Source organism: Pimephales promelas, chromosome 15, assembly GCF_988280905.1.
Source record: "Pimephales promelas chromosome 15, fPimPro1.hap1.1, whole genome shotgun sequence".
In the NCBI taxonomy this organism is placed as follows: Eukaryota; Metazoa; Chordata; class Actinopteri; order Cypriniformes; family Leuciscidae; genus Pimephales; species Pimephales promelas.
The window spans coordinates 27735347-27762225 of NC_142783.1; positions in this window are offsets into that span (position 1 = coordinate 27735347).

The following is a 26879-nucleotide window of genomic DNA, read 5'->3' on the forward strand; positions in this document are numbered from 1 at the left end:
GACATCTGCTTTACAATGCTTATGATAAACATTACAATGCTCATGATAACTTTTGTTAACTCTACAATAAGTAAATCCACTTCACCAGCTAATTACTCCTGGACTGCGATGCCATAGAAATATACAGAGCGACCGCAAAACCGGAAGTTCAAAGACAATATTTTAAAGATGACGGCGCCCACGTTTCTCTGGTGCATAAGGTCTATAGTTACAAAAATCTTACATATTGTACCATTAAGTAGTAAGTATGTTGTTACTTGCAAATTTTTTTTTTTTTTTTTTGCTATGAGAAACAACCATATACATCCTCACAGTCACACACACACCCAAAACAATGGTTTCCGCAAAAAAACGCATGGAGTTTTGTTTTATAACTGCAAGAGGGTCAAAGTCAAACAGAGTACTTTTAAAACAAGAGAAAAAAAATATCTGTATTATTTGTATTTTTGTAAATGTTTATTTTGAATACTGTATACAGAATATTTCTGTGTTTTTATTATGTATATTTTATTTTGTGTTGTCATTTCAGCTATATTCAGACCAAAATGTGACTTTTCTATGATCTATTCAGTGGTTTTCAATCTTGGTCCTTGGGAGTCAAGGCACATTATATTTGCTATGGCTGCTTCCGAAATTGCATACTTCCCTATATAGTAGATGTAAAAACAGTTGTGAGTAGTACATGTCAGAATTCACTATAAAACAGTAGGCCAAATGTACCCGGATGATTCCAGCGAGATTTTGATGTGTGCATTGAGCATCTGGACACTTTGCAATGCAACTTTACTATTTACTATACTATTGTGAATGACAATGACGTGATGCAGCTGACACTGGTAGGTCACATGATGACAGGGACAACATGGCGAAAGTAGTATGTCCGGATTACATTTATACTATAGAACATACTTTTTTTTAGCGGTCGTGGAGTAAATACTTATTCAAAATAAGTACTCACTCAATCGAGTATGCTATTTCAGACGCAGCCAATGTCTTTCTGATTTAGATCAGCAGCTCATTAGCAGAGGGCTCCATGAACTCAACTGAGTGTGTCAGATAAGAGAGACATACAAAATGTGCAATGCTGTGAGTCCCCAGGATCTATTGAGTGGTTTACAAAGTCATTATTTGAAAGGCGGCCTCAAAAAGGGCTTTGTGACTCTTGCAGGTCAATATCTCATTAACACAGTCACACTAAGCGTACTGGAGAACTGCACATGTGAAAGTCAGTGCGGTACTTTTTCTCTCCACTTGATGGTGCAGCAGATGATTCTGTCAATGCAAGTTCATTGTCACATGTCTACCTCCACATTCAGTGGAGTGATAGTGTCAGCAGATGTGATGACCAATATATGATGGAATCTCACATTGACTCTAACAGCCAACTATACATGTGTCCATTTCCATATTTGTCATATGAACATGTAATTATAATTCAATCAAAATTCATGAAGGTCCATTGAGAGGAAGAGAAAAGCAAACATGAGCATAACATTGTGTGTGCTTTCAAATCTAAACACAGAACAATTATTTGCCATTAGATTACGAACAGTGTAATCTATCTGATGCAAACAGATGTGAATTTATTCACAAGCTTATGATTTATTTATGCAAGCATTATTCATGCTTCATGTTTCTAAGAGAGTGCCGGTGCCTAAACACCTTTATTTTCATTTCATGCGTAGAAACATCCTGCTTTATATATAAAAAAAGAACAAGCCGCTTCATTTACAGGTAACTGTTGTATAAATACACACACACACACACACACACACACACACACACACATATATATATATGAAGAGTTCAGATGCAAAAGCCTCTAAGTGCCATTTGAAATTTTCTTCTAAAATGATCATTTTTATCAAGCTTGTATATTTAAGTTCAGTAATTACACTTAAATGGCAATGAAGATTACCTATTAATTGTTATTTAAGTGAAATTACTGAACTTAAATATACAAGTTTGATAAAAGTGACCATTCTAGAAGAAAATTTCAAATGGCATTTAGAGGCTTTTGTATCTGAACTCTTCATATATATATATATATATATATATATATATATGTGTGTGTGTTTGTGTGTGTGTATATATATAGACACACACACACACACACACCAGTTCTTTCTGATTATCGAATCTGATTGACTGAGAGCCTTTTCCAGCCGTGCGATATTCCCTGTATCGGCACTGTAACCATTTAACCATTTGTATCATTCCACCTGCAACGACTTTCATTGCCGTCGAGCAAAGTCACGATTTTTTTTACTACCGTTATGCCGTAATACTACCGTTGTGCCATGAAATTTAGTGTTAAGGGTTTATTTTAGGAGAGAATGTAGTTATTTAGACCTCAATATATATATATATATATTAGGGGTGTAACGGTACACAAAAATCACGGTTCGGTACGTACCTCGGTTTTAAAGTCACGGTTCGGTACGTTTTCGATACAGCAAAAAGAAAGAAATGCCAGAGAAATTTCCTATTTGTTTAAAGAAAAAAATATTTTTAAATAAGTGTGAGTTTTCCTAGATCTTTCAGGTTTATAAATGGGGGTCATCTTTGAAGGATGAACAAATAATGTTTTGGTCATCACACACTCAGAAAAAAAAGGTACAAAAGTTGTCACTGGGGCTGTACCTTTTCAAAAGGTAAACTTTTGTCCATTTCATGAGCTAAGTACATTTAGGTGTTAATATGTACATTTTTGGTGTTAATATGTACATTTTAAGTGTCAATATGTACATTTAAGTGTTAATATGTACATTTTAGGTGCTAATATGTCCATTTCAGGAGGTAATATGTCAATTTCATGAGCTAATATGTCCATTTTAGGTGGTAATATGTACATTTGAGGTACTAATATGTACATTTTAAGTGTTAATTTGTACATTTTAGGTGCTAATATGTCAATTTCATGAGCTAATATGTCCTTTTCAGGTGGTAATATGTCCATTTTAGGTGCTAATATGTACCACTAAGGTACCAATATGCAGCCTTTGGGTACAAAAGTGTACCTTTTGAAAAGGTACAGCCCCAGTGACAGCTTTTGTACCTTTTTTTCTGAGAGTGCATTAAAAATAACATTTAAATATATATTTATTTATATAATATTTGAATTTTGAAGTGCTGGAAAAAGATGTGTGAAGTACTTGAAAGCATTTCACCATTCCAGCCAAACTGGTTCCAGTTAGTGTTACTATATTAAATCCATGGTGAATGTTGCTGGTCTGTGGACGTAAAGTACTAGTTCATTCACGGCACAATGTTTCTCCTGGTTTCCATGACATCGCTGTTTGATCTAATAGAGATCTACGGTTAATAACAGAGAAATGTGAATGCATCTCACTAGATCTCGCAGCGATGTTATTACCTCAGTGGCGAATTCAAATGTTTTCTTTACCGGATCTCTTAGCGCTGTGTGGTAACAGTGTTGCTTGATCGAGATCGGCTCGCGCTGCACAGATGTTGCTGGTCCGAACTGATAAACGATCCGTGAAGCACATAACGAGTAGCGCAGTTTCGTTCTGCTTTCATTACGCTTGCCATTTGATGTTGCGCAACGTTGTGTTGGCCGCGTCAGCACGAATTTTGCCGGCAGGAAAAATTATCCAAGCAACCGTTCGGTTTGTATGCGTACCGAACCGGAAGCCTCGAACCGAAACGGTTCAATACGAATACATGTACCGTTACACCCCTAATATATATATATATATATATATATACACACACATATATGTGCTGCTTAAAGGGGTGATGAACTGAGAAATCAAATTTTCCTTGAGCTTTTGATATCTAAGAGGTTATCAAATTATAAGAATATCCTGTAAGTTTCAGAACTGAAAACGTCCTTGTTAGTCCAATAAAAGCTTTTATTTACACCAGCCTCTGAAAACGTCTCGTTTTGAAAAGTGGGAAACTATGACGTCGAAGGGGTTAAAACACCACCCCCGCAGAAGAAGATCAACACCTACTTCAACACGGCCGGTTTAGCCCCGCCCACCGATTCGCGCATTACACGCATAGCTAAGTAGCCTAACATCCGTGCCTACCTCGTGATGACAAACCGGATCGTTCTACCGAGCAATACAGAATATTTTGCAGTGCCTGGTTGTGGAAGAAGACAGTCGCTGCATAATCTTCCTCTGGACTCCAATAGGACTTCATGGATAAACTTTATTTTTAATGACGTTCCAGCTGATGAGAGTAAAACACCGTCGTCTGTTCGCTTCATTTCACTGAGGATTGTTTTGTAAACAAGACTAGATTTGCAGACCGATTAAGAGTAAAGAACGTGCTGTGCCGTCTATATTGGATCTGACAGGAATTGTGCAACACACGGACTCTGGGTCGAACATGTATGGGCGAATCCGGTTGCCATTTGACAACATTGGACGTTTTCGCCCACATACACCGACGGGTGAGTGAAACTCATTATAGTATGCAAGATTGTTATCCAGTCACAGCAGTGGCCGTTTATTTCCAAGTCTACAGTGGGACACGCCCATAAAAACCGACCGTTTTTCAGGAAGGCTCACAACTTGGGTACAAAATAGCATATTACTTATTCATTTTGATGTTTTTGAATGCAAAAACCAAGCGAACGTCTTAAGTTGACCTCAGACAACAATATAATAACATTTTAAAAGCCAGTTCATGACCCCTTTAAGTTACAATGCAACATATCTAGCTTTTCTTGTTACATATTGTGCACTTTAGCACATAATTCACATACATGTTTATGAAAGTGTATTCGGAAGAGTTTAAGAAAGTATTCCATCCCTGGTTTTTGTTACCCTTCATAACACAGTGTCGTCCTCACACTGACTTTGCCCGTTTGGTTTATGACCCTCAGCAATACAGTGTCTCTCAGGGAGCCGCACAAGGAGAAATGCTATCCAGAGTGACATCCAAAACCCGCTGGTGTATTTGTTCCTTCCTGTTTGCTCACACCTGTGTGTTCTCAGTTATGATGTTATCAGAGCCCTGCACCTGCTGCTCAGGTGGAGCTCACCAGCAACATAAACAAAGAGTTATTAATATCTATCACAGCATTTTTGTAAAACTTGATACCCAGCTGTCACGTCAGCTGAAAGCGGCTGCTCTTCATCCTTTTGAAGGGCAAAGCTGGGATGTAAAACACGATAGGATCAGAGCAGGTAAGGGAGGATTGGAAAATAACAAACCGCTTTTTTTAAGCCATTGTCTTGCTCACACATTTGCAGTGTAGAGGGTTAAAATGGTCTCGGAGGAACCATATAATGAGGAAAAAGCACACAGACACACCCCTACTGAAGAATCTCATGTTCACACAGTAAGTTCATTCAGTCACAATAGTGGGGTGTTTGAGGTCAAGTGTGTGTTATATCTGAGAGGGTAGACAGAAACAGAATAGCATTTTTTCTTTAGTAAGAAGCTGGGAATTTCTTTGGACACTTTTATGTCACAAACTATGTTTCACCTGCACGTCACACCGGTCTCAAGTCCCACGGAGGAACTCTGGAAGGATAAAAAGAGGAGTGACAACAGTGAAGGACGAGAGATGATCAGGCCTGGATTTTATGTTGTGTTTTTTTTATTATGTTTATATGCGTCATCCATGAGGGGCTACCGCTTTACTTTTGTTTTGTTGCTTATGTTTATTTTATTAATAATATTAAAGTTATGTTGAGCATTCTCCGGTTCCTGCCTCCTTCTTCCCTGAGCCTTTAACCTTGTTACAGTAACCAATGAGATAAAAGTGCCAGTGAAGAGCTTGGAATGAAATATAACGTACTGTATGAAAAATAAAGAAAATGTATTAACAAATTAAACTATAACTTAAAAAAAAAACACTCCTCAAGCTACTTGTTTAGGGCCTACTGTTGAAATGTGTGAAATAATTGTTTCTTACACTTTTTTTTATTGATAAGATTGACGGTGTCAGAGCTAATATTTCTCTCCCATCGACTTCAACAATGTAACATTTGTAATATCATTTAACTAGTGACAGTGTAAAAAGTGTTTTCAAAAAGTTCGGCTGGCCAAAACTTGCAACATTTTTAAAAATAACAACATGTACATCACATTCAACTGTGTTGCTTGAAAATAATTAAACAAAAACAGCTATGCACATTCACATTGCTTCCATCTCCTCTTGTACCCTACTCCAGTGTCTGACTCGCCTTTCCCCTCCAGCTTGTGTGATCATGTCAATGAGAGACAAAAGCAGTCATCCTGAATGGCACATTAATTTCCCTCTGCTCATCCAACTGCGTCCCTGCCTCCTCGCCGCCTGAGGAGTAACAGCCCCGGCACCAGCCAGTAAACATGATCACACTAAACACGCTCTGAACTAATGGGCTGTTTACAAACAGGGGAGAGAGGTTGAGATCCCCAAACTAATGAAGGCTATGTTTAGAATAACGACCCCGCACCTCCCAATCACCGCCAGTGTTTGTGGAGAAATTAGTCGGTGGTTCTGCTCTAATTTGATCTAATTTGACATTACCTTTAACCTGTAACATTATCATTTACAATGTCTTGATGATGTCTCGATATGCATGACCAGAAGACTAATGAACACCAAAGAAATAGGATTTTATTCAGTGTCAGTCATTGTTCCAAATATTCAAATGACGCTTACAGTATAATGGGATGATGTTACGAGCAGAACTGTCCAAATGCCATTGGTCAGTCAAACAGATCGTCCTTGACTAAATTTCAATTTCAATTTCAAAACACTTTATTTGTCCCCAAGGGGCAATTTGTGAGGCCACATAAAGTAACGAAAACATTATGCATTGTAACAACCTACAGTACGTTAAATAAATAACACAGTATACATAAATACATATTAATGAATACCTAATATAAAGGCATTTGCAGAGTCAATGTTTAAAGATGAAGAGTTCAGATGCAAAAGCCTCTAAATGCCATTTGAAATTTTCTTCTTTAATGATGATTTTTATCAAACTTATATATTTAAGTTCAGTAATTTCACTTAAATAACAATTAATAGGTAATTGTCATTGCCATTTAAGTGAAATTACTGAACTTAAATATACAAGCTTGATAAAAATCATCATTAAAGAAGAAAATTTCAAATGGCATTTAGAGGCTTTTGCATCTGAACTCTTCAGATACACTTCAAATGTGATGACTGAAGATCTCAAGTGAGTATAAGACCCGGTCCACACGAACACAGGTATTTTCAAAACCGCAGATTTTTATATGCAGTTTGGGCATTCGTCCACACGCAAACACAGTATACGGTCACTGAAACCAGACTTTTTTTGAAAACTCCTGCCAGGGTGAAATTTTTTTGAAACTACAGTTGACGTGTAGACGGCTTGTTACGACGGAGTGCACGCTGTTATCTTCTTTTGACGTGAGATTTTATCTCCTTTGTTTACATGAGGCGAGTCTGTGCAACGTTGGACGTAGCCGAAATATTGCAGCTAATAACTGTGCTAAAAGGGCTTATAACATGGAAAACCAGCAAAACAAGGAAGCAAATCAGCAAATCATACTACATGCCTTGCTGCTAAGGAAGTAGCGTTGGTCCCGTAGGCGGCTGTAGCAGATGTTAGCTGTGTGAAATGTTATTTCTATGTAGTTTTTTTTTAGTACGTATGCTATCCAGTGATGCCGGCAAGAGCGTGTTGTCTGGTTGGCTGTTTTAACAACAAATAAAACCATTTGTGAAATTCACAAACCTTTGTTGCGCATTGACTGCCCATGCCATACGGATTACACAGTGTTTCTGGTGCGGGCGGTAATGCACTCACTCTGAAGAAAATAAACTCTAGGCAACAACATCCATTAGTCAAAAGTCTTGTGGACGCATATTTCGTATGTGTTTTGTGGCCTTATTTCACAAACTTTCATTTTTATTTTTTTCAATAACCACGCATAAACAATATTCTCTCAAAAATACAAAAATACATGTTGCTCACATATTATGGGAGCCCTGTTTGTGCTAAATAGAGTGTAATTTCACCTGTGCCATTAATATGTTTATAAGCAACTGAAAAAAGTACAAATGTCCGGGCATGTCAGAACATCTCAAGGTTTAACTCAAACACACCTGAACAAGCAAATCAATGTCATCAGGATTACTACAGTAGAAAGCTACAGGCATGCAAGTTTTTATCAGGGATAAACTACGCAGGACAGTGCCCATCCCTGGTCCTAAATGTCATGTCCACGACGTGACATCTCTGACTATAAGCAGGGGCGCAACTACCCAGTTTCAGAGGGGTATGCAGCAACAATTTTAGCTTTTTTTTTTTTTAGCTGTTTTTTTTTTTTACCAATTACACCAGCACAGCGCCGCCAATTAAGCAAAAAACAAAACAAAAACAAACAACAAACAAACAAATGGGCCGCCGATGTATGAGTTTTGTGGGCCGTTAAGACAAATAAATCAAAAAAGGATGAAATGTATTGTCTGAAAAGCACGTCGGCCCAGCGGGAATCTCCCGGTAGTCCCGATGGCCACCGAGATATAGATAGCCTACATGCCTGGATGTCACATTTTAAATCCTACCTGTTGGATTTCAGCAATGCATGCAGTTATTTAGCTGCTGTCGCATCAATTGACATGATATCTCCTTTTCTCTCTTTCTTTTTCTATTTTGAGCACCACAGCATTTTGTTTTATCCATCCTTTTCGACGACAACTAACTACTCGTACCTGCTCGCTCAGAGCTCACGGCGCCCCCGCCCGCTCGCGATATTACCCGCCCCCCTTCTCCATGAGGGCGCCTACTCTAACCTGGCTGTTAGTCCTCTAAAATTTTATATAACATTGAAGGAATGCAGAAATGATTTAGAAACGCACAACGGCAGCTACATATAGAAATAGCTGCCGTTATAGCCTATATATATATATATATATATATATATATATATATATATATTTTTTTTTTTTTTTTACCATCGCTTTGGCGCCCCTATGCGCCGCATATAGCGCATACCCACTTTTTGCGCCACTGACTATAAGGCCGTATTCAGCCTGCATTGGTCTTATAAAAGCATGTCAGCCAGTTCTATTCAAAAAGATTTTAAATCTCGTGCAGAACAGCAAAAATCTAACTTTACTTTTTATTTTTTATATATATAGCTGATTACATTACTTGTCATCCTTCAGCATTTGAGGCGATTCTACCCCATATACTCCACTCTAAACACCATTCGTCCTGTCTGCGAGTATTTAATGAAATGTAAACAGACTGAGTCTCCAACCAGGGAACAACTGCTATAGGAAAGCTGTCAGACTAATTCAAACCATTGATCATCACTGGGCAGGTGTTCTCCTTGTGTCCCACAGTCATCCATTGTTTATGAACTCTTAGCGATGCAAAACCTGGGAGGAAAACAACCGAAAACATTGCGGAAGACGATTTTCAGCCCAATCTTACCCAGAATCTCCCCTTTCCGCACAGAAGATAGATGATACCACATTAGATGCTTGAGTACAACAAATGAGCTAGTAGTAATGAGAGCCGAATCTGGAAGCTTTGGGGAAGAAACGAGTTTGATCTGTTATTTTCTTTCTTCAATTTCGTGTTCTCTGCAGAGCAGAAACGTCTGCAGCTGTAATGAGTTATCATATGCCAGCAATTTCTACTTCGCGTTAGGACTTGTTATGTGCATTTGTGTGAGGGTCAATATGACAGACAGTGTGAGTCATGAATTCTGATGAAGGAAGTTGAACATAAACTCACAGTGCTAATCTACAGTTCCTCTGGGGTTATGTTTACCTTTATGGAGGTCACAGATACAGCTCTACACAAGCAGGATTTAGCTAATCCTCTCATATGTGCACTTACAATCCATTATCATTCACATTTAAATGAACACGCGGCCAAAAACCCCAAACCCTGCGGGTGGGAGGATATATATTCTCAGCCTTTCAATGAAGAGCTTAGATTGGTATAATTCGCCTCAAATGAGCCAAAGCTGAAATCCTCAGAGCAGGCGTAATGTAGAAGAATAGTCGGTTTACAGGTAGCGATTTATCTCTTTAGATTTCTCGTTTGAATCTATAAGCTGAGCTGGCGTAGCGGTGGACTGACAGCGTGTGTGTGGACTCAGTGAAGCCTCATCCGCTCCACTGTAGGCCCTGCCGCCCAGATTAGGCATCCGAGGACATGGCGCTGGTGGCTGATAAGGCTTCTTCTGCTGTCGTGGTTGTCTGCGGATGGCCGTCTGGCTGGCGCCTGCCGCTGCTATCTCTGACCAGGCTCTGGGTCTGTCTCAGGCCTGTCTGAAGCCAACTGGTGACAGCTGGCTTTCAACCGGCTCTGGACCTTCTCTCCTCCCCAAGATCATCCTTATCATCACTCATTTCCCTTTCCACCCAGCACAGAAATGATAGGATGCAGCGGGGAAAAGTGGATGGTGTGAGGAAAGGTCAGTCGTCTGTTTTTCAGCCATATGGATTGGTCACTCCTTTTGTTTTATGTAAAGCTCTAAATTGTTGTTATTTTATAATCTACTAATAGAATGAAAAAAATAAATGTGTATTTTTTTTTAAATTTAAGGTTAGTGTTCGAAATATTTAATGAGGAAACCATAGTTTAGTTTATGCTCTTGCTAAACTTTAACTTTATTTAAAATATAAGAATAAAAAAAAAATTATAAATAATAATTAGCATAATACTACTAATAATAATAATTATAATAATACTAAAACATTGTTTGATTTTACTTAATATTTAAGTTTAATAAAGAGATAATTATATATATATATATATATATAAATCATCATAAATAACATTCAAAAATATTGAAAATATATATTATCTTTATTAATTTTATTTAATATTTAAATGTTCCTAATTTGTTAAATTATGTTATAATAATTTATAACAAAATATAAAACTATTTCAATTAATTAATTCTAACAACTTAATCATTTTAATTTAAAAATATAATTAAATGAAAATACCAACCATATTAACCTAAAAAATTAATTGTAAGATGTGACTAAAAATACAATATATTTCTATTACGGAATTGTTTTTAATTTTTTTATTGAATTTAATATTTAAATGTGTAATTTGAATGTTTAATTGAACACATTATTTAAAAATATTATTTAAATGTGTAATTTTAATCCAATATTTACATTACTTTAATTTAAAAACAAATTATTTAACCCCATAACAGTGCGAAGCCAGAACTTCATAACCCTGGGTTAAAGGGAATGCTAAGACCTGACATCTCCAGCTCAATGTATGTGAAGCGCATGTGTGAACCAGTGCACTAGAGTTCCAGCATTTCTCCGTGAATATTTTTATTCCGCCAGGACTCCTTTCACCCCCTCATCCATTTCTCCACAGAAACGTATCCCAGTGTGTCCTCCACCACGTGACATCAGAATTGATTTCACCAAGAACACACAAACACACTAACATGACTGATTCACACCAAGTGCCAGCAAAAAGAGGCCAGTGTGCAGGATTTGAGTAAACGATAAAGAATAAAGGAGCAAACCCAGTTTTTTTTTTTTTTTCCTGGTCCAGGGCAGTTAAGGAGAGGTCACTCAGTGTTACTGGTAATCCGAGCAACATCTGTTTGCCATCATCTGTGCGGTCCCGTTTTAGAGCGGACTGAGAGCTTCAGGAGCCACAGCACACGTCTGTTCCCAGGCTCTTAGTACGAGCAGTCACTTCTGCATCACATCTGGGCCAAATTGAAGTATTCTTTCGCCACAGCCATCGTTAACCCCTTTTTTGGTCTCATACTTTCATTCCAGCACAAAACGGACACACAACACGCATCACCTCCGCCTCATACAAAAGTCACGTCTAAAACACACCCGCAGACAGAGGGCTCCGTTATAGTTCTTTCTTATAGACGCTATAATTTCCGAACGAGACACATTCATGCAAAAGCAGACATACTGGCTACCCCATCATTGCAAAATGTGAAGGAGAGTGCCATTCAAATTACAGTGTTGTCAGAAGACAGGCTGTTTTGGTGGAGGAATGAGGCTGTGAACAGATGCACATATGTGGATGAGAGAGGCTGGGAGAGACAGATTAAGATGGGTTTACGTGCACGATTCTTCCAATCCCCTACATTTCAGATTGACAATGGACAGCCCGTGAGATAAACTGCAGATTTTCATATGAAAAGATGTTTTCTCTGCAGGCTTATGGAATGTTATTTACTTATGTTTTTCTTCTTTTTTGGGGTATAAGCGGCCAGAGTTTAGCTGGCTACTTCAGCCTCGATGTTAAGACAAATGCAAAGCTACAGATGAATGCATAAACAATAAACCTAACATGACTGGAATGTATTTGCAATTCCATTGCTTTTTTTCATTGTTTAAAATAAACAATGCGCTGAGTCAGCACAAATACAGCGATATCAAAAATTGTCCATGTTGAACATCTGGGATTTTTAAAACAAAAATAAAATCAAAAAATAAAAGTAAATTTGCCAGAAATCTATTTAAATAAAATACTTTAAAAAAAACTATATATATATATATATATATATATATACAGTATATGTGTGTGTGTGTGTGTGTATTTTTAAATACATATAATGCTAAAAATAAATAAATAAATAAATAAATAATAAGATTTTTAGAAATATTAAGGGATATTTACAAATTCTAACCTTCACTCAAAATGATAATAATTGAATTTATAATGAAAAAAGCATAAAATTTGAAGAAGAAAAAAAACTGATAAAATGTTCAAAAATGCAAAAAATATATGGCTATATATGCCAACTGAATCATTTTTTCATGAATACTTCAGATTTAGCTGTTCTCGTGCCCTGCAATTATTCATTTTGAAAAGAAAAATTGTATGAAAATGTGCACGTCCTCCTTCTGAAGATCTCAGCATCCATCTCCCGTTTTCCATGGCAATCTGCGCAATAACCTGACAGGCTCAAATAAATGTCAAATCACATTCAAACCGCCCCCATTTCCTTAATCCCACTGACACCATTCGATTCGTTCTGCTTTTTAACGGAGCAGGCAAAGTAATTATATTAGCAGGCTGAAATATGCTTTATGGGTCCCTGCGCATTAACATACACTCTAATTATAGGAAACACAGCCTCTGGTGGAGTCGGTCCCCGCTGATCGAAGAAGGGGCCATTAAAATCAGAGGGCCGGAACACCTCTGGCTATCGATCGCAGCTCACAGCCATGCAAATGCACTCTGCACAACACCAGTACAGGCACAGAGAGGAAACATCCCACAGGGTGAATCAATAGGCTGCCTTTGGATAATGGAGGCCCTGTACTAACAGCTGTGTCCTGCCTGCCTGCTGGAGACACGCTCTCGCTCACTTTCCCTCTCTCTTTCTCGTTTTTCAGCCACCCCACACCTGCCAGAGAGAACAGGCGCAGCGCGCTGGTCAATGGGCAGCTCCCCCTTACAGCTCAATTCACACAATTATCATTGCACACACTGGTGCCGTCCCTGTGGTACAGTAGCCCTGCCAAGATGGAAGCAAGCCTTCTGAATCTCACTCCAACTGGGCACACATTCACGCACACACACACACATCGATACTTTTGCATCTGTTTGTTCTGGACATCTATTAAGTAGTCATCACCCACACACATGCATGTGGATTCACATCCTGTGTGTTTTCAATACAGAAACTCATGCAGACCTGTATGTGTATGTGCACATAATAAAATATCTTTAAAAAACAACATTTGTATTGTTTTTTTAAAATTAACAAAGACATATAATATAATTCATATAAAAATATGCATATTTATGGAATGTATCATATGCAATCTGTAATGAATTTGATGGTATCAAAAAGCGTTACACTTTTAAAAGCGTTCTGACCTTTAACAATTAGTTAAAGTAACTGCTAAGCCACCCACTTAAAAATATCATCTTTAAACCTGGCTCTGAACATTAATTTCAGTTTTATATCTGTAACAGCTGAAATCATGTATTTTTAATCAAAAGACTCATTAGAATATATTAAATCTTGACAACTTCATTAAACTGTGGCCACATTTTCATGATAAGACACACACAGCAAACTTTAAAGATAATTCAAATAGCAAACGTTCTCTTATCTATTATAGCCCAATCACTGGACACTCTGATGACTCACATTCCTTCTATTAGTTCTTGTGCCATAACAACAAATCTAACAAAATATGCTTTGAACTACTAACTAATTAGGCACTCATAAGCAATCATTTGCATTCATGAAGCTACTGTACAGATGTACACTAATCTATAATGAGGATTGAGAGTGGGCCCCAGTTAAAACACCATCAATATTTTAATATGAAAATCAGTATTCAAATGAGACCTTAATATCTAGGGTATTTGCATACTTAAAGCTGTGGCATATTTAAGTCGCCCAAGGCAGATGTGGTGAGCCGCTGAAGAAGATAAGAACGAAACACAGACACTTTCTACTTCGGTATCCTCTTACAATGACACAAATACTGTGGGAACTTTAACCTACACGATCCCAGAAGTATGTCAACCTTCAATGAGCTCTGACTGAATTAAGCTGTGTGTGGCCATTCACTATTCATGAACGTGCCACCGGAACTGTGCCGTATCAGAGGTATTCTTTCAATGCATCTGATGCAATTAGCCTAAGCGCTGTAGATCATTCTTTTAGACATCTTACAAATGTTCAAATCCATTTCAAATGGTGCTCTTGGTGCTTTTTGGTGAAGCCGAACAATATGCAAAACACTGCGCATTTGTGTTGGTTCCTTTTCTAATTAGCCTATGGTCGTTCTCATGTGAAGGGAACAGGACACCTGGAGAGTCAATATATTGTCCTGCAACATGACCATGCCATTGCTGAACCCTACCACATTTGAATATGAGGAAACCCTACACTTTTTCAACAGATTAACCATGCATACATGCTCTGTACTTTTGCCATGTATATTACATTAGGTCATACACAGATGGTCTATAATTCAATCGTTCATGTAACAGCAGCTCATGCTTAGAAACCCTATAAATGGAGGTGCGTGTTTGTTGTAGGGTTGGTCTGTTTAACTGATCGATTATGTTACAGCACATGGTAACACTGCATAAAAAATTCATAAGTCATTAACGATATTTATATAATGCTTAACACATCAGGTCAAGGATGTGATCATGTAGTCAGAATTGGGGGATGTTAAATGTTAACTAATAATCTGAATATTCTGCGGGCATGTCCTCCTCGATGTTTGTGGTGGTTGAAACACACAAACATAAATGTTCCATGACTTTTTGAATATACGTTAACTGATGATCTTATCTTCTGCAGGATCATTATTCATTCTTATTATAAAGAATTATAACCATTAGCAATGTTTAATAAAAATACTCTATATGAAATGAACTTCCTGAACACTCCAATGCAACTTATGTCACATGTCTTTCATGTCATTGTACTGAAAAGAAAAAATCTTCACACCAGCAACAATAAGTAAATCTAATGGCATTTCCCCCTTGTTCATCTTATATATAGCTGTAATATCAGACAGTTCCTGCATTGTCTAATTCAGAGACTTGACCTACTGAGCTCTTCTTTCATGTGTGTGTGTTCTTGTTTAACCTACATTGCATTGCGAGGACCAAATGTCCCCACAAAGATAGCAAAAATGTGACACTTTTGACAATGTGGGGCCATTTGGTCGGGCCCATTTGGTTGGGGGGGTATAATATACAGTTTGTACAGAACAAAAAACTTTATGTCTATGGAGAGTCTACGTATAGAAAACAAATATGTGTGTGTGTGTGTGTGTGTGTGTGTAGAGAGAGAGAGCACAGATAATGACATCCTGACAGCTCCTTGTCAGTTAACCTGGTCATCACCATCAAATATTAATGCTGCCTTCTTGATTAATACAGCTGCCCAAGTACAGCATCCAGTCTGCTATTAATGCAGAACAGACACAAAGACAGACAGACAGATAGATAGTCAGAGAAATAGACAGATGGACAGACAGACAGATTAGTTTTATCAACAATTATTTTATCTACGGCAGTTTGCACAGAAATTTAAGATTTTTCCCATCCTCACCGACCTCGTCATAAAACCTGTTTAAATCATCATACGACGCCTCTTCGCTCACTGTTGTCGACGGCGGCCGTGGTGCGACACTGGTGGCTGGTGTTGCCAGATTGGGTGTTTTTTCGCTACATATTAAGGCCTGTTTAGTGTTGTTTACGTGCGTTTTAGTAGGATTTTCGCCTGGAAGGCTCTATAGAAATGTTATTTGCACAATTGGGGTCTATATTGTGCAAAGTTAAACAGAGAGAGCGTGCGTTCACAAACGCCAGAATGAATGCTTTCACAGTAACGTTCATCAGGCAGTAATACAGTACGTTCAGTTCACGTTCGCCCAAAATATGAACGCGTTCAACACGATAGATAGATGATAGATAGATAGACAGACAGACAGACAGACAGACAGACAGACAGACAGACAGACAGACAGACAGACAGACAGACAGACAGACAGACAGACAGACAGACAGACAGACAGACAGACAGACAGACAGACAGACAGACAGACAGATAGATAGATAGATAGATAGATAGATAGATAGATAGATAGATAGATAGATAGATAGATAGATAGATAGATAGATAGATAGATAGAAACTGAAATAGTGCGACAAATCCATGAGAAAATGACTAAGAGAAAGAGAGAAATAATATGTTCCATATCCAACTCAAGCCACCTGCTCAGTAGCAGCACTGGCAGCAGTGGAACTGTAATTGTCTTCACCACACAAAACAAAAATCTCCTGGTGTGTTTACAAAATGCTATTTCCCCACTAACTCCAAGTTTACCAAAATCACAATCATTCCATCTTGAAGACTCTGTCTGTCTACTGTGCTATATATACTGAGCTTGTCCAGGACATAAAAGAAGATCTCAGTCATCTATAGATGCTAAACATCTGTCTGTATTCCAAAATCCAACACACCAAAAAGGTATTACTGCAAATGCTTAAAATTTTATCCAGCTCCTTTGCCAGCCATTTCATATTTATCTTTATTAAATAGTAGTATAAAGTAAGTAATGAATCAACAGCAGCTGTGGACAGTGGCTTAATATTTCCACAACCATCACATACAAGGATAAATTCATTTATTTCACTTAAATAGCATCATTAAAGAAAGTTTGAACACTCACTTTAAAAAAAAGACAACTTTTATGAAATTGTTTGGGTAGTTGCTGTTTCTCTGTGTGTGTTTTTGTTTTATGGAAAAGAGCAGCCATTGTTGACATCATAAGCAATACGAGTAGATGAAAGATCTTTTTCTCCCTTGAATTCATCAGACTACCAAACTATTGGAGGTGGATTTAGAAATAACCCTACCTGTCCCTAACATTAGCACATGCTATGTTATTCATGAGCAAGCTAGCTGCACTGTGCACTGCTTACCCACTCTAATCTACGAGCTTAGCCTGCAAATGATGGATTCCATTGAAAGGACAGGTGCAGTGATACATCTTCCCATCTCTGTCTCTTTCTCTCCCTCTCATGTCCCCTCCATCTTCCCTAGGCATTGTTTCGTAGGGAACTGTAAGCATACTCGGCTACCAGGGCTAATAGCATCCCAGGGCTATTCAGGGTCCCTAAATGGAGGCTGCGCTCTACTGCTCCGGAGTGCTGTTTGTGAATCGAGGCTAATGCTGCCGGTGCTCACAATGTGGTCTCTGAACTACAAAGGACAGGTGTGTACGCACAGTAAATTGTCCTCCCCTCTTGTCTGGGTTTCCGAGTGGCAGGCCTCGTCCATTAGGCGCAATTTAGGAGGATGATCGCAGTGCTTGAAAAGGCCAGATCAAACAGTCTAGAGAATCCCAGGTGTCCGTCGCAGATTCAGACCCCTGCAATAACCACAAACCCACTTAGAGCTAATGTATTCTGTGTGGGAAATGAAGATGGCCTTTTGTTCTGCCCTTATGCGGGGTGTATTATTTAAGTTTCTTCTCAGATAGAGTTGAGAGCATGTTTGCATTCTGAAAGGTGCTACGTGCAGTTCACATATATTGTATACTTGTTTAGGGTAACAAGTGAGTATAGACTACACAGGTAGAGGGCTAAGTCTATACTAGACATAATGTTTGAGTCCACGGCTTCACCAAGTTGCCCCATTAGTGATGCTATACTGACGAAAACAAATTTTCATGTTAATTCGAGACATTTTTCTCCTAATCAACAGAGAACACAACTAGGCCAGAGTTATGACATCTGACCTTAACGGTTGTTCCTGCATTCTCAGACCAGACAGTCTGATAGACATATAAATAAAAGGTAAACAAGAAGGTTGTCACATTACAACTAGGCCAAAGTGTTATGACCTCTGACCTCAGTGAGTGTTACAGCATTCTCAGCTATGCTAAATGTTGCAAACCAACTAAAAAAAAAAAACTTCCCAAACTGATCCAACTTTGACTTTGAAACTTTTTTCCTGACCTTTCCTTGGACACCTAATGGTACTTAAATGTGGCTGTGGGGACGTTGATATTTCATATCCTCTCTCTTCATATCTGGGACAAGGCCCAGTGAGGACAGGCCAGGAGCAAAGGACACCATGTCCCATGTTTCTCCAGGTGATTTATGACCAGGCTCAGTGCCCTCATCCTGACCTCTTATTTGTGTCACCTGTGCAGGGACAGGCTCAGCTGAAAATGACAAAGCTCTTGTCCTGGGGTCATGACCTGCCTCAAAGACCCACATTCTGGAACTCATCAGCGTTCTGGACAGCATCACTGAACTATAATCTCATAAAAATACCAACCAGTCCTTCCTTAATTGGGTATACTGGACAATAAAGATTTCAAGTAGACAGTGTTTTGATGGTGTATTTTTTCCACCTACCGTATGTATGACGCATTTAAAATGACAGTTTGGTATAAGTGTAAATAAGACACTATTTTATTGTAGTCTGCTTTCAGATAAGTCTTTCACCAGCATAATGCTCATTACTTGCAATAAGGTCAATAACACCAAATGCCAATAGCTTACATATGACTTGTATCTTAAAGGGATACTCCCCTTTTTGGGAAATAGGCTCATTTTACAAGTCCCTCAGAGTTAAAGAGTTGAGTTTTACCATTTTCGATTTTCTGATATTTAGAAGAATATCAGTAACCAGACAGTTTCTGCTCTCATTGACTTCCATAGTAGGAAAAAAAATATACTATGGAAGTCAATGAGAGCAGAAACTGTCTGGTTGTTGATATTCTTCTAAACATCAGAAAATCGTCTGAATGGATTTTAAAATGGTAAAACTCAACTGTTTAACTCTGGGGGAGTTGTGAAATGAGCATATTTCCAAAAAAATCCCTTTAATTTTGACTTCTTGTCACTTAGAACAGAGGTTTTCAAACTAGGGCCCAGGGATAACAAAGGGGTGCAAGGAGTCCAAAAAACGACAGAAATTTATTTAAACGCTTCATTGTCTTTTTTTTCCTACACAGTATACATGAGTATATACAGCTGCCTTTATAATGTATGACAGGTATTGTTCACTAAGGGATCATCACTTTGGTATCAAACATTTTGAAAACCCGTAGCTTGTCTGTATGGTTTGCAACATTAATAAAGTCTTGTTACATAACATGAAATTACGCTGTACACTTTTCAGGAGGGTCTGCTGACGTTTCAACGTGTGTTTTGAAAGATGGATGTGTCCCACTCCCAAAACACTTTTTGTTTTGCATTAAACTCACATTGTTTGCCCCATTAACAAGCCTTGATGACTTCCTGGTATAAAAATTCCTGTCACAACATTAGCATGGTGCAACTGAATAATCAAATGAACTGAGCACTAGTTTTTGTAAGATGAAATGCAACATAAATAGTCAAAATCTCGACATGCGTGATTTTCAAATTAAATACACACACAGTGTTGTCCATCTCAAAAAGCTAATGTAGCTTTACACAGTGCAATGCCATGGACTTATCCAAGTAACATCAAAACATATGACAATGAACAAAGGATCTTAACTTCGACAGGTAAGTCATACCACTGACTCACCCGTTTTAAAAGGCATGCATTTCCCTAGCAACCAAGCGGCAGATAGTGTTAGCGCGGCAGTTTGGAGCAGATGGCTCAGTAAATACCTTGCCATGTGTTCCTGGGGAGGAACTAGAATGTATCTCGAAAACAGACAGACAAAGAGAAGAGGGCAAACATGCACATTTTTAACACTGCTTATTCCTCTTTTTCTTTTATCTCTGATAGGAACATTTACTCTGAGCTTGATCAGTGCTCTCTAAACACAGCAGGCCAATCTCACCAAGCAGAAAATACTGGAACATCCTTTTATTTTGTATACCATCACATATATTTTACAAATGAGTAGTCTTTTGAAAATTAGAATGCGAATGTGACTTACCTAACCTAGTTTATTTACGTTGTTGTCCCATGTTACAATAAGCTCTCAGGAACTTAAAGAGCACGAGTATTTAAAGTGGTAGACGCATAACTTCAGCATGCACTAATATACAAAGTTATCGTCCGTTCGTGTGGACACAAAAATAGCTAGCGTTATAGTTACAGTATCTTTATAGTTAACGGCCCATCTTACTCTTTTCAAAATGCGGCTAAAGTATTCAAAAAAAATATATTTTGGGCCACTGTATTGTACATAGTTTAACATGTTTCAATCAAGCACCATGATGCTATATGTAACACATTCATCAATGTTCTTAGGTTATTTGCCACCACAGCCAAAACAAGCAAGCACTCACAGTGTCGATGTGACTGTCCTTTACACAAAGTGTATTGCAACCCGGCTGTTCAGTAAACAAGACTCTCTCCTCCCTCTGAGCTGCTTGTGCAGATGTGAGCGTGGACCGGACCAGCTGGCCTGGTGAGTCAGAGCGCTTTCTACAGCACACAGCTCCTGGATCTGCTCTCACACCAGCAGTGACCACAGACTGCAATTCAACAAACACCTGCACAATCGGACCATGACAACATGTGCGCTTATGAATTTTCACAACTGCTCGAAAAGTGCTTGCATGGAGCATATAATTAATTCTGAACAGAACGTTTTCCTTGTGCCAGGCTGAGCTCCATGTTGAGTTTTAGTAGAAAAGAAAGAGGACTACAGGTTTCAAGAGATAAGTTTATCTCCCCAAAAAATAAATAAAGTTCTGATATTGCTTACTTAACCTCATGTTGTTTCAAACCCCTAAGCTCGCATCCAGTTTTAAAAATGTGACGCGAGTAAATAATGAAATGTAGGCATATCTTTGCCATTTATTTCATTGAAAAGCAAACTGTTGGGAACTCATTCTGCTAAGGCTACACCAGAAAAGTAGATGCAGCGTCATTCACCTTACTTAATTCGCAGCATTTGTCGCCACCCGTACCCTGTCAGTTAATGTTCGTCAGCAGAGCTGAGATTCCTGCCCATTTGTGTTCCCTGTTCAGAGTCCAGATGCTTCTCTCCTCTCCTCGCCTCTTCTCAGCCAAGCGGCGGCATGATTAAGCTTGATTTGTCACCAAATTATATACACAAAGTTTACATGCATTGTGTGCCACTCCAGCTGTTGCAGATTTGTACGATGGAATAAATCCTTAAGCACTCAATTCTGTGAGCACACACCACAGACTCTCCTGGTGAAGAGAGAGTAGAAGACTGAACAAACCTTACATGTGAAAGGGATAGTTCACACAAATATGGAAATTGTGTCACCATTTACTCACCCTCAGGTTGTTTCAAACCTGTATAAGTTTCTTTCTTCTGTTGAACACAAAAGATGATGATTTAAAGAATGTTGGTAACCAAAGAGTTGACGGCACCCATTTGACCCAAGGTTTGAAACAACTTGAGGGTAATAACAACATTTTCATTTAACTATCTCTTTAAAGGGTTACTCCACCGTTTGTTTGGTTTTTTTTTTTCATATTAAACTGTGTTATTCCCTTAACTCTGGCGCGTGAGACACTTTGATAGCACTTAGCTTAGCCCAGTTCATTCAATAGGGGCCAAGCAGAAAAGTGACCAAACACCTCTATGTTTTCCCTATTTAAATACAGTTACACGAGCAGTGTAACTCGACCTAGGATGGTGACACAAAATAAAACGTTGCGCTTTTCTAAGCGTGTAAAGTGGATAACTATATTGTATGGCGGAATACCACAGCAAGTGCTTGGGAGCACTTCGACTCGGCGCATATATATCTATGGACTCGGCTCAGTAATATCGTCACTCAATTTACACGCTTAGAAAAGCGCAACGTTTTATTTTGTGTCACCATTCTTGGTCGAGTTACACTACTCGTGTAACTGTATTTAAATAGAGAAAACGTGGAGGTGTTTGGTCGCTTCTCTGCTTGGCTCCTATTGAATGAACTGGGCTAGTTAAGTGCTATCAAAGTGTCTCGCGATTGACGAGAGAGATATGTATCAACTCCTCTTAGTTAAGGGAATAACATAGTTTAATATGAAAAAACGGTGGAGTATCCCTTTAAAAAGGCTGACATTTGCCTACACTGAATGTGAGTGTCATGTCAAAAGCAAATAAAAAGCACTATAAAAAGCATTATAAAGCAATGACTCTGTCTATACTGGATCCAGTATACAGATGCACATTCAGTATTTGACGTACTCCACGCACTTCAGTCTGTCGACAACAGGACAAATGGAAAAAGAACATTCGCTCTTTACAGACTTCAAAAGGATCCCAGCATTAGAGATGGTAAATGGTTTATGGCCATCCCGTAACGTGTCGGAGGATTATATGTTGTTGTTTTTTTTGTATTTTGTATTTATTTAGGAAACAATCTACTTCTGCCAGTAATATCAAGTGATCAATATTAGGAAAAAAATTCTGTCAATTGAGCTTAACTTCTTTGAACACGGAACACGATGGTGGACCTGAACAAGGGAGCTCTGAACATTATGCAGGATCTAATGGACATGTGTTTTCACTGAAGCATATTCAAGCCACAGTGCTTCATTTTTCCAATGTCTAGGTATCATTTCTACGATGAATCAGACAAATGGAACAGGCAATAATTGCTTTGTGGGCATCATTACGCGAGAAACTGTGAAGAAGAGGTCGTAATTAGAGCAGACCCCAGAGCTCAGTAGACCTTGATCAATACCATTAAAAATCTGCACTTTTCTTAGTCTGCATTACAGCAAAATAGATTTTTTTTTGCCACTAATGATTCTGAACTGCACCTCCATTACCACATATGAGAAAAGGCTTGATTAACATAATCAAATCAGATTCTCTTGCACATACTGATAATATTGAAAAAACGAAGTGAAGATTCTCTGTGCAATTAAAAGCTAGTTATAATGACCTTCATAATCTCAGGATCAACAATACGTTTCTCATTTATTTTTCGAATACAGTCTCATTTAGCACACATTCATGCCCCAGAGCCATTGTGTACAAACAAAATGATTTATAATAGCAAACTACAATGGGAAAAGGGTGTGCAGCCTACAACTAACTGTAGCCCAAAGTCAACGCTAATGTTCATCTGTCGTTAGCACAAAGCTCCTATCTGACTCCCTCGGGTAAAATTACCACAGCCATCTTGGTTTATTTCCACTTCCTGTGACTTTAAAGGTCATCTTTAAGGAGAAAGAGATCTAAAACTTGTGTCACCGCTCTTGGTGAGAATGTGTTTGTAATTGTTTCTTAAGGACATGGGCCCTGCCAAAAGACAAGATGGCAGAAGGTTTGCACTGAAAAATCGTAATGATCAGGTAGTGTAATTACAGAAATCTAAATTTGCATCTTGGGTTTTAATTCATCAAATCCATCTTTCCTACAAGCTCTTTAGTTCGCTCCATCTGCTTCCTAAACAAATGGCGGAAAACTGACTGTGAGTCTGTTAGCTCATTTTTCTGCCGCAATTACGCGGATGCTAATGGCTACTGTATTGATTGTTATTGCAGCACAGAAGGTCAAGGTTGCATGAGAATGTAATCAAAAGAACTTTTAATGACACGGAGGAGCTAAATCGTCCCACAAGAAACCCATTTAAAGACAATAAACAATTAGCAGAAAGTCCATCTATACGTGTTACATCCTCCGGCTCCATTCTCGGTATCTGCGGCAGCTTGAATGGCAGATTTAGCCCAGCCTCCACCGTGGATCGCTCCTCAGAACAAGTTCACAATTTTCTTCACAACTCGACAGTATGCTTGGGCGTTCGCTAATTTCGCTATTGTGCGATTTGGCTCGCGTATCTGTGAAGTTTGATATTTTGGATGCTACTTGAGGAAAAGTGTGAAAAAGTCACAGCTTTCTGGGAGCTTCGTTCAGCTGCGTAAGATTAGCGACCTGTGATACTGCCGCTAATGATGAATTAGTTTGGAGTGCAACCGCAGATACTGTATCTGTCATTACTTAATCAACTTCAGTTCTAGCAGGCATGGCAATCAAACAACTCGGAGTTGTGTGCTACGGGGGCAGAGAGACATAACGCATGGCTGGATCCGCACTACTCTAATTTCCCTCCAGATAATGAGTTACATTCACTAATGTGATGTCAAAGGCATAGCCAGAGTTAATAGAATGATTGATAGGGCTCAGTAATAGCTCACTGCTGCAAAACAGACTCTCCAAAAAAACACTAAGCAATAATTAATCCACATTACCGACTGTATTGTTCAGAGGAATCCGCTATGTGTGCTTAAAACCTTTATCTCGTACTCTCCGAGAGCAGGCGTTGGGCGAAAAACATTGGAAATTGTTTACTAACCTCCTGTCTAGGTAAATTATAGGCAGCCGCAGCTCAAACGCTTTCAATGGTGACAAGTGATAATGAAATAGTGTAAATGACATCTTTCCATTTGATGTTCTGACACCGATGGTGCAAAACAAGACAATTCACCCGACGTTTTTTTAACTCCCCAATGCACATCGCGGGTAAAAAGAATGCAAACATTTGAAACGTAAAGTGCAGGAAAATGAGACTTTAACCCCTTTCTCCTTATGCAGTCGCCACAAACAGCCTTATTTCTTTCGCCGGTCCTGCAGAACTCAGAACCATTTCTCCATGGAGCCCCGAGAGCTCACGTCGCAATTTCATCAACGCCTGCCGAACGGCGCGCAGCAAAACTCCCTCATAGGTTAATCCCGATATCACACTTCACCACCAGTTCACTAAGCTGCTTAAAAGGACACATTATAACTATGACAATGACCTGCTAATGGTTTTACATTTCTCTGAAGCATCATGAGCTATCTTTGTCATTTTTATCTCATAATGAGATCTGTCAATTGCGCAAGGGAGAAGGAGATCCAGCGGCCAAGGACGCTGATATTTCACCCGCCCAGGCAGAATAAATAATAGCTTGAAAAACGCAGGGGACAAAACAAACCTTGATCCCCTCCACTGCTCAGTTTTCGTAGCTGGTGACTGCTTGGTCTCCTCCCCAGGGGTGCTTGTGTTCTGTGTCTCTATGAGCTGCTTTGCTGCAGTGGGCAGGCTGGTCCTCAGGGCCACGGCGCTGGACTCCACGCTGGCCTGTGATGGATGACTGGCTGCTCCCATGGGCGTCTTTGAATATTTCCTCAAGCAAAGTCGCCTGGAGAAAATGGGACATCGTTTGTCACGTTATTACTGTATTAAGGCCAAATTTTAATTTTCTTTCTTGTTCTCCTCTCTTGTCCTCGAAGAGCAATTTATGATATAGGGCCATCAAACTTGAAACAGATGGCTGTGACGGGTTTTTTTTTTTTTTGTTTAGAGGAGGAGGTCTACTGTGAAAAGTCAATCGGAGACAGTAAAAAGAATATCTGATGATGATCCTATTCTGCACGCAAAATAAAAACTTTAAAGCATGGGTCCAGATGCACACTAAATGAACCATTTGCAGTTTTTTTAGTTTGTTTGTTAAAAGATATGTCTGAGGAATTCAGGAAGAATGGATGACTAATCGGAATACGTGGGCAGTGGATGCATCAACACTGAACTGATAAATGCAAATGAACAAAAAAACAAACAGGGGTTGAACAATAACCATCAAAACTTAGATTTAGAGCTTTAGTCATACTTTCTGTTCTTTTAATTAAACAAAGGCCTATTTTACCTGATACAAATACATTTCTGGAATATTTTAATGGACAGTTCACCAAATTTTATTTCATTATTTACTCACCCTCTTGTGTTTCATGATTTCCTTTCTTCAGTGGAACACAAAATTCAGGGTTATATTGTTACCTAAAACTAAAAGTATTCAAATATTTTTTTTAATCTATATAAAGTTGAAATGAGAAACTTAAACTAAACAAGATTAAGCTGAAAAAAAATATTTACTGGAAATAAAAAACTGTAACTGGACTAACTATAAATTAATCATAGTATATATATATATATATATATATATATATATATATATATATACACACACACACACACACACACACACAAATACATAAAGTATCATAAAAGTGGTCAATATGCCTCTTGCACTTTAATTATATGTTTGATTTGTGAACAAATTATTCAATTGAGGTCTTAATGAATCGGTTGATACAGTGCACAAAATTGCTCTGAATTATTTGTTCACAAATCAAGTTCAAGTGCCTGACTCAATGAGGATAAGCAAATAACCATTTAAATTGCAATATATATATATATATATATATATATATATAGATACTGTATATTCTTCACAAAAAGCTATCAAAGGACTTCAGAAGACTTTGAATATAGATGTATAAGTGAGTCGTATAAACAATTATAGAGTTTGACCAGCTTAATCCTCTTTAAATTGCACTATAAATGGGATTTCCCCCGTCTCAATATTTAAGATATTCCAATATTTTGTTTCACATAATATCAGCCAGTCAGCTATACAGGTTTGCCAAAACATGATGGTGGGTAAATTATGATTGAATAATACATTTAGGAGCAATATCCCTT